The sequence below is a fragment of the Somniosus microcephalus genome, chromosome 4 (genome assembly GCF_052327205.1).
Source record: "Somniosus microcephalus isolate GS21.2 chromosome 4, FLI_Smic_1.0, whole genome shotgun sequence".
Classification (NCBI taxonomy): domain Eukaryota; kingdom Metazoa; phylum Chordata; class Chondrichthyes; order Squaliformes; family Somniosidae; genus Somniosus; species Somniosus microcephalus.
The window spans coordinates 28,229,958-28,239,360 of record NC_140990.1 but is presented as its reverse complement, the minus strand read 5'-3'; the positions used below and the strand labels follow the sequence as shown (position 1 = coordinate 28,239,360).

The 9,403-nt window shown below is 46.6% G+C and overlaps 1 pseudogene; it reads left to right on the top strand.

The window, feature by feature from the left end:
• LOC147118468 (uncharacterized) overlaps positions 1-9,403 on the top strand; it is a 234,801-nt pseudogene that overhangs the window by 121,074 nt on the left and 104,324 nt on the right.

The following is a 9,403-nucleotide window of genomic DNA, read 5'->3' as shown; positions in this document are numbered from 1 at the left end:
AGGGGCAGGGGGAGGGAGGGGAGAAGGGAGGAGGAGAGAGGGGGGGGGAGGGGAGGGGAAGGGGGAAGAGTCCACGAGCCCCCTGATCCACGTCCCCCCAAACCCCCGAGCCCCCTGATCCCCACCCCCCGAACTCCAGAGGTTGGGCCCCCCGAGACTGCCACCCCCACCCCCGAGGCTCACCCACCCCCACCCCCGAGGCTCGCCCACCACCCACCCACCACCGAGGCTCGCCCCCCCCACCAACCAAGCACCGAACTCCGGAGGCGCGACCTTCCGAGCACCGGCCTCCCCAGCTGGCTTCAACATTGCAGCTGTGCGAGACGGCCGGAAGGCCCGGTTGCCAGGGTAACCGTGATGCTGACCAAGCCCCGCCCCCCGGCCGAGCCAGAGAGAGAGACGCCGCGTCTCAGCAGCTCCTGCTGCGCGCACGGCCCCCACCCTGAGGGTCGCGGGCCCCCCCGAGAGTCGCGGCCCCCCCGAGGTGAAGACCGCCGATTGCGGCTGTGCGAGACGGCCGGCGGGTCCGGTTGCCAGGGTAACGCTTGATGCTCAGCAAGCCCCGCCCCCCGGCCGAGCCAGAGAGAGACGCCACGTCTCAGCTCCTGCTGCGCGCGCACCCTAGCGGCGCTGGGCTGAGGCTCGGCCCTCCAGCCTTCGAGTGGGGCCGGGAGGTGCCTAGCTCGGGCGTGGGTGTGGAGGAGACGCCGAGGCTTCTAGGCCTACCTGGAAAAACGGGGAAAGGTAGGAAAATTAATGAGATTAGATAAGTTAATTACTTTCTAAATCATTTTTTTTTAAAACAATATGTGTTTTAAAAGCAACGTTTTTTTTTAAGATGCAGAAAGCGGGAAAAAGAAAGGAAAAGTTTGGAATCAAGATGGCGGCGACTCACCTCGGTTCAGAACGATAAGGCCCGCCCACACACGCACCGATTGGTCGACCGTCAGGTCACCAAAGCGTAGGATTGTTCAATCGTCCCGTCACTCGACCGTAGGAGGGCCTGGCCGCACGCGGCAACAAGCCGCCGTACGATTGGTCGACCTCGAGGTCACTCTGTCGCTAATGAGCGGATAATGAGATGCTAATGAGCGGAATGTTGAAGGTTTTTGGAATACCGCGGGCGCGATTGTAGCCAGGCCGAAACGTAAATACGCTTAAAACCGTCTCGGAAGCGTAAGCTTTCTTTGGAGGTAACGCGCGCGTAGGTACGCCCTGTAACTTTCGAGCGCATAGCTCGCCAGACGCACACGCGATGACAGACAGAATGACAGAATGACAGACAGAATGACAGATCAACCGATTTATATATATAGAAGATAGATAACGAGGAGTTATTAGAGTGCCAATAGGACTGGTGTAGAACTGGTATTTACTTGTTTTTGAAGAAGTTTCGGGTTCTGGTTAAAAGTAGTTTACTTGAAGTTTTAATTGATTTCTGATTTGGTTATGGGACTTTGTATATTGTGGTGTTATTTCGTGTCAAAGCCTTCTTTAATGTACGAATGATCGAATGAACAAACGCTCAAGTGAATGCACGCATGCGGATACAAATAATACGCACGCACACACGCATACACAATGGATCTTACGTTCGACCGAATGAAGGGCCCTCGTTCCCCAGGATGAAGGCCCGCTTGGTGAGCGTGAGGCCTGCCTGGACGGAGGAACGATCGCACGCATGCACGCAGGTAGACAAATGACACGCACGCACGCAGACATGCAAAATGGAATTTACGCTTGAGCGAACGAACGGAGGAACGGAAGAATGAATGACCGAATGATTGAGCGATGCCAGTCGGACTGGCGTATACGGGTTCTTTCATTTCTAGGTTTATTAAATAGTGGCAGTTTGTACTGTAAACATTATTGATTTACCTGTAAAAATTTATTATTGTATTTATATTGTTGACCATGAAGCTGTTTTGAGGCTTTATCCTTTTAATTGTAGTCAATGAATGTAATGGATTTACTATGTAATTGAAGAGTTGTATAAGTACTGTTGTACCTGAATGTTAAAATGAAAAAATAAACCCCGGGGGGACACGGGCTTCACACACCCCGAGTGCGGCCCCAGGCCCGATTATAAGAGCAGTGAACATTATCCGCCCCCACCCGCGGGTTCCCGTTTCACTCCGGCCCGAATCTCAACAAAGCGCCAAACTCCGGGACAGACAGGAAGTGAGTCAGGGAGCGTCTGTAAATGGAGGAGAAATGGAGACTGGTCAGGGAGCGTCTGTAAATGGAGGGGAAATGGAGACTGGTCAGGGAGTGTCTGTAAATGGAGGAGAAATGGTGACTGGTCAGGGAGCGTCTGTAAATGAAGGAGAAATGGTGACTGGTCAGGGAGCGTCTGTAAATGAAGGAGAAATGGTGACTGGTCAGGGAGCGTCTGTAAATGGAGGAGAAATGGTGACTGGTCAGGGAGCGTCTGTAAATGAAGGAGAAATGGTGACTGGTCAGGGAGCGTCTGTAAATGAAGGAGAAATGGTGACAGGTCAGGGAGTGTCTGTAAATGGAGGAGAAATGGTGACTGGTCAGGGAGCGTCTGTAAATGAAGGAGAAATGGTGACTGGTCAGGGAGCGTCTGTAAATGAAGGAGAAATGGTGACTGGTCAGGGAGCATCTGTAAATGGAGGGGAAATGGTGACTGGTCAGGGAGTGTCTGTAAATGGAGGAGAAATGGTGACTGGTCAGGGAGCGTGTGTAAATGGAGGAGAAATGGAGACTGGTCAGGGAGCATCTGTAAATGGAGGAGAAATGACTGGTCAGGGAGTGTCTGTAAATGGAGGAGAAATGGTAACTGGTCAGGGAGTGTCTGTAAATGGAGGAGAAATGGTGACTGGTCAGGGAGCGTCTGTAAATGGAGGAGAAATGGTGACTGGTCAGGGAGTGTCTGTAAATGGAGGAGAAATGGTGACTGGCCAGGGAGTGTCTGTAAATGGAGGAGAAATGGTGACTGGTCAGGGAGCGTCTGTAAATGGAGGAGAAATGGTGACTGGCCAGGGAGCGTCTGTAAATGCAGGAGAAATGGGGACTGGTCAGGGAGTGTCTGTAAATGGAGGAGAAATGGAGACTGGTCAGGGAGCATCTGTAAATGGAGGAGAAATGGAGACTGGTCAGGGAGAAATCATTCAGCATTTTTTAGGGGTTGGTTTGTGTGAACAAATATATCAGTGATTTTAATGAGAGTTTTTCTGTGTCCCAGCTCCTGTAAATACTGGCTGGAAAGGGGCCGGACTCTCAGGAGGCTCCACACCGCTGGCTGCTCATGTGTCAGTGATCTCCCATCGGATTAATGTGCGTCTGCTGTGGGTGTGTTTAATAAAGTGCCCGAAGCCCTCAGTGTAACACTCTCTCATATCCCACCTGCAGTGTAATGTCTGGGCTGTGTACTTCCTGTCCAATATCCCCCTGATCCCTGGCTCTCCTGTTACACCAACTCGGTATAATGGGACAAGAAGTGCCAGCTCAAGAGTTTCCCAAATCAGGGACGGAATGAAAGGTTCAGACATGTGGAATGTTAATCTTACACAATGTGTGAGATGCTGAGCACCCGCCCAACATTTCACCACCACGCCTTCTTTTAAATAGTTTCTTCAATCTCTCTTCTGAAGCCATGATTTTGTGACAGATTCAGGTGGGTGAAAAAACTGGGATTGGAGGAAAATACTATGGGGTTTGTTTTCAGGAGAGGGAGGAGGGAGAGTGTGTGGGACTGGGATTTACAGCTTTAGGAGTAAGAATAAACAATGTTCCACAGAAACTAAAATTGTTCTGAATTTCTATCCTGCACTTACAATGCTGACTTTTATAAACTCCTTTTACAGGCTGTTGGAAGGGGAGGATTTGCAGACAGGAAACTCAAACCAAACATCACTTCAAGGTCTGACAGAGTCACTCGGTTCACAGGACCTGAATAACACTGGCCTTTCAACATAGAATGAGAAATGTTTTAACCAGTTTCACAGCCTGAAAAAACATTGCACCATTCACAGCGGGGAAAAACCGTACATGTGTTGTGTGTGAACGAGGCTTCAACCGATCATCCAACCTGGAGAGACACAAGGACACCCGCACCACGGTGAAACCGTGGAAAGGTGGGGACTGTGAGAAGGGATTCAATTACCCATACCAGCTGGAAGCTCATCGAAGCAGTCACACTGGGGAGAGGCCGTTCACCTGCTCCATGTGTGGGAAGGGATTCACTCAGTCATCCAACCTGCTGGCACACCAGCGAGTTCACATTGGGGAGCGGCCATTCACCTAAACCTTGGGTGGGAAGGGATTCACTCAGTCATCCAACCTGCTGGCACACCAGCGAGTTCACACTGGGGAGAGGACATTCACCTGCTCCACGTGTGGGAAGGGATTCACTCAGTCATCCAACCTGCTGGCACACCAGCGAGTTCACACTGGGGAGAGGCCATTCACCTGCTCCACGTGTGGGAAGGGATTCACTCAGTCATCCAACCTGCTGGCACACCAGTGAGTTCACAAGTGACTGCAGGGGTTGGATTCTGATGTTATTGCTGCTGTTAATCACATCCAGGATTGAACCATGTTCATTCTGATAGTTGGGGTTTGTTTCTGCTGATGTTAATAACCATTATAACTGGGCTGAAGTTTAATATTCTGGATATGTGTAAAATAAATCAGCTTTGTTTTAAACACATTGTTGTAGATTTTTGTCTTTCCCACCTGAGTGTTTAGCATCACCTGGCTGGAGCTCAGAAAGGACAATCTGGGGGAGGATCGTACAGCAGGAACAGAACTTCAGCCTGGACACAGTCCTTCGGGGCCACACTGAGAGGGGCAAACGGCACTTTGGTCTCTATCATGTTCTCGGGCGAATTTCTCGCGTGTGTTCACGATGATGTTCTGCAACAATATGTTCTAGAACCAACAAGGGGGCAGGCCATATTAGATTTAGTAATGAGCCAGATTTAGTCAACAGCCTCACGGTGTGTGAACATTTATCTAACAGCGATCATAACATGATCGAGTGCCACATTATGTTTGAAAGGGAGAAATGCGAAACAGCTAGTAAGATTCTAGTGTTAGTTCAGGGCAACTTCAACAGGATGAGACAGAGACTGTCCACAGTAAACTGGGCAAATCTGTTAATGGGTAAAATGACAGAAGATCAGTGGGAGGTGTTCCAAAAAGAATTTAAGGTGATACAGAAGCAGCTTATTCCCCTGAGGGGCAAGAGCTCTACTTGCAAAAAAAAAACAGCCATGGATGACTAAAGAGAGAAGGGACAACATCAAACTAAAAGAAAAAATACACAGAAATGCAATAAATAGCACAAATCCTGGTGAATGGGAGAAATACAAAGAACAACAAAGGGTGACAAACAGAGAGTAAGAGCTACAAAAAGGGAGTATGAAAAGTAACTTGTAAGGATTATCAAAATCAACACAATTTTTATTACAATTATATGAGGAAAAAGGTGGTCAGGAGCAATGTGGGCCCCTTGAAAACTGATAATGGTGATATTGTAAATGATAATAAAAAGGCGGACATGTTGAATAATTATTTTGCGTCAGTATTAACAGAGTGGAAGAGGATTGCACGTCGGGCATCCTAAGGAAACTAATATTGAATCAGGGACGGGGACTCACCAACATAACAGTAATGAAGAAAATAATGGCACTAAAGAGAAACAAATCCCCAGGACCAGATGGTTTCCAAGCCAAGGTTTTAAAGGAAGTAGGTGAGAACATTGCAGATGCCCAAACTATAATCTTCCAAAGTTCTCTCGATTAGGTAACCATTTCGTCAGATTGCAAAATTGCGCATGTCACTCCGCTATTTGAGAAAGGTGAGAGAGGGAAACCAGGGAATTAGAGACCAGTTAGCCTAACATCTGTTGTCAGGAAATTACTAGAGTCTATAATTAAGGACAGGGTGACTGAACACCTTGAAAATTTTCAGCAGATTAGAGAGAGCCAGCATGGATTTGTGAAAGGTTGGTCATGCCTGCTGAACCTGATTGAATATTTTGAAGAGGTGACTGAAGTAGACAGGGGAATGTCTATGGATGTTATTTATATGGACTTCCAGAAGGCATTTAATAAAGTCCCTTATAAGAGTCTGGTAGCTAAAGTTGAAGCCCATGGAATTGAAGGCAAATTATTGACCTGGTTAGGAGATTGGCTGAGTAGCAGGAGACAGAGAGTGGGGATAATGGGCAGGGACTCTAATTGGCAGGATGTGACTAACACTGTCCAGCAAGGGTCTGTGTTGGGGCCTCAACTATTCACCGTATTTATTAATGACTTAGGTGATGGGATAGAAAGTCACATATGCAAGTTGCCATTGACACAAAGATAGGTAGCATTGTAGGCAGTGTAGATGGAAGCATAAAATTAGAGAGATATTAATAGATTAAGCGAATGGGCAAAACTGCGGCAAATGGATTTCAATGTAGACAAATGTGAGGTCATCCACTTTGGACCTAAAAAGGATAGAGCAGAGTACTTTCTAAATGGTGAAAAGCTAAAAACAGTGGAGGTCCAACGAGACTTGGGGATCCAGGTACATAGATCATTAAAATGTCATGAACAGGTACAGGAAATAATCAAAAAGGCTAATGGAATGCTGGCCTTTATATCTCGAGGACTAGAATACAAGTGGGTAGAAGTTACACTACAGCTATACAAAGCCCTGGTTAGACCACACCTGGAGTACTGAGAGCAGTTCTGGGCACCACACCTTGGGAAGGATATGTTGGCCTTGGGAGGAGTGCAGCGTAGGTTTACCAGAATGATACCTGGATTCCAGGGGTTAAATTACAAGGAGAGATTAAACAAATTAGGGTTGTATTTCCTGGAATTTAAAAGGTTAAGAGGTGATTTGATTGAAGTTTTCAAGATATTAAGGGGAACTGATAGAGAGAATCTATTTCTGCTGGCTGGGGAGTCTAGGACTAGGGGGCAGAGTGTAAAAATTAGAGCCAGACCTTTCAGGAGTGAAGTTAGGAAATACTTCTACACACAAAAGGTGGTAGAAGTTTGGAACCCTCTTCCACAAACAGCAGTTGATGCTAGATCAATGGTTAATTTTAAATCTATGATTGATAGATTTTTGTTAACCAAGGGTATTAAGGGATATGGGGCAATGGCAGGTATATGGAGCTAGGTCGCAGATCAGCCATGATCTCATTGAATGGTGGAACAGGCTCGAGGGGTTAAATGGTCCACTCCTGTCCTATGTTGTCAAGCTCTGGAATTCCCTCCCTAAACCTCTCTGCCTCTCTTTCCTCCTCTAAGATGCTCCTTAAAACCTACCTCTTTGGCCAAGATTGTGGTTACCTGCCCGAATATCTCCTTATATGACTCACTGTCAAATTTTGTTTGAAAACATTCCTGTGAAGCAACATGGGATGTTTTACTACATTAAAGGCACTATATAAATGCAGGTTGTTGTTGTTGTTGTCTGTGACACCAAATCCAGTGACGACTTAAACTTTGAGACCAAATCCAGGGACTACTTACAGTGTGACACCAAATCCAGGGACCACTTACACTGAGACACCAAATCCAGGGACCACTTACACTGAGACACCAAATCCAGGGACCACTTACACTGAGACACCAAATCCAGGGACCACTTACACCGAGACACCAAATCCAGGGACCACTTACACTGAGACACCAAATCCAGGGACCACTTACACTGAGACACCAAATCCAGGGACCACTTACACTGAGACACCAAATCCAGGGACCACTTACACTGAGACACCAAATCCAGGGACCACTTACACTGAGACACCAAATCCAGGGACCACTTACAATGAGACACCAAATCCAGGGACCACTTACACTGAGACACCAAATCCAGGGACCGTTTACACTGTGACACCAAATCCAGGGACCACTTACACTGAGACTATAAATGGGAATCAAAGAGCCTCAGTATGGGGAATGTTCATGGTGGTGAAACCAGCTCTAGTGAGGGTGAAAGGCGGGTAATGGATGAAGATGTGATGGTGGAATCAGATGGCGACTGGTGGGGCCTGGTGACAGGTTATTGTCAGAAACCCTTTTCAGGCAGGCCGATGATTGGGTGTAACCAGTGCAACACCTGGATCCACCTGTTCCTGGCCTGAAATCCAAAAGTCTAATGTCCCTTATATCATTTTTTGTGGAAAACGTCGAGATGTGAAAGGGAGGAAATCGGGCTCAGGCCAGAAAGAAGATTCCTTGAATGAACAATTCACGAGGCTGTTTTGTGACTCGTCTGCATGAGGTTAAAAAAATGAATGAAAAAAGGACACGTCCAGTGACACAGGCGTTGTCCATAGTGGTTTCTAACCTTAATCACTATCTCGTAAGCCTAATATCCTATCGACTCACCCCAATCCTATCCAATAACCACATCCACAACCACTAACCCCTAAACCTACACCCTAACCCCAGCCCCTAACCAAGGATTATTGACAGAGATCAATGGAGGAGCTAAAGACCTGATAAAGGAAGTAGTTGAAACAATTATCTCGATGAAAGAAATAGTGCAAGGTATGTTCGTAACAAGAGATTAAATCAACGAGACCATCCAGCTCAGAAATTACTATTACAAAGATCAGAACCTTTCAAAGACTATCACATGCAATACGTGAGGAGGAGTTTTACTAATTCGGAGCCAAAAAAGTGATAATTAATACAGCAAATAACAGATTTCAACTCTTATGCAAGATATTTCTATAAAGGGGTGATTCAAAGGAATTTCAGATGAGTATAAAGTGAGACACTACAGTTCAGTCTATGACACCCACAAGCCATGTACACAAATGGTAGAAGGCAAACTAGATGAGAACTGAAATAATCCAGAGTAAGAAAAGGCCCAAAAATGGAACACTTGGTATCAGAACATCAATTACACTCCTCTTACCATGCAGAAATCAAATATTCGACACACTGTACGATAGCAAAATACTGCAGATGCTGGAAATCCGAAATAACAACAGAAAATGCTGGAAAAACTCAGCAGGCCAGGCAACATCCGTGGAGAGAAAATAGAGTCAACGTTTCGGGTAAACTCTTTGTCAAGGCTAAAGAAGCACAGGAAATGAAATAGATTAAAAGGCCAGGCTGGGAGAGAACAAAAGAGAAGAGACATTAAGAGGTATTCAAAACAAGACGAGATGGTGATAGGACGAGTGGAGACAAAAGACGGCTCTAGATTAGGTGTGAAATGCGCTGAAAGAATGGGAGAGAGCTGCCATGTGGGAGAGAAAAAAAAAGAAAGGGGGGGGGAAGGACCAATACAAAGGTGTGGATAAAAAATATCAGTAAAATGTAATAGGGGTCGAGGTTATGATCTGAAATTGTTGAACTCAATATTGAGTCCGGAAGGCTGTAAAGTGCCTAATCGGAAGAGGAGTTGCTGTTCC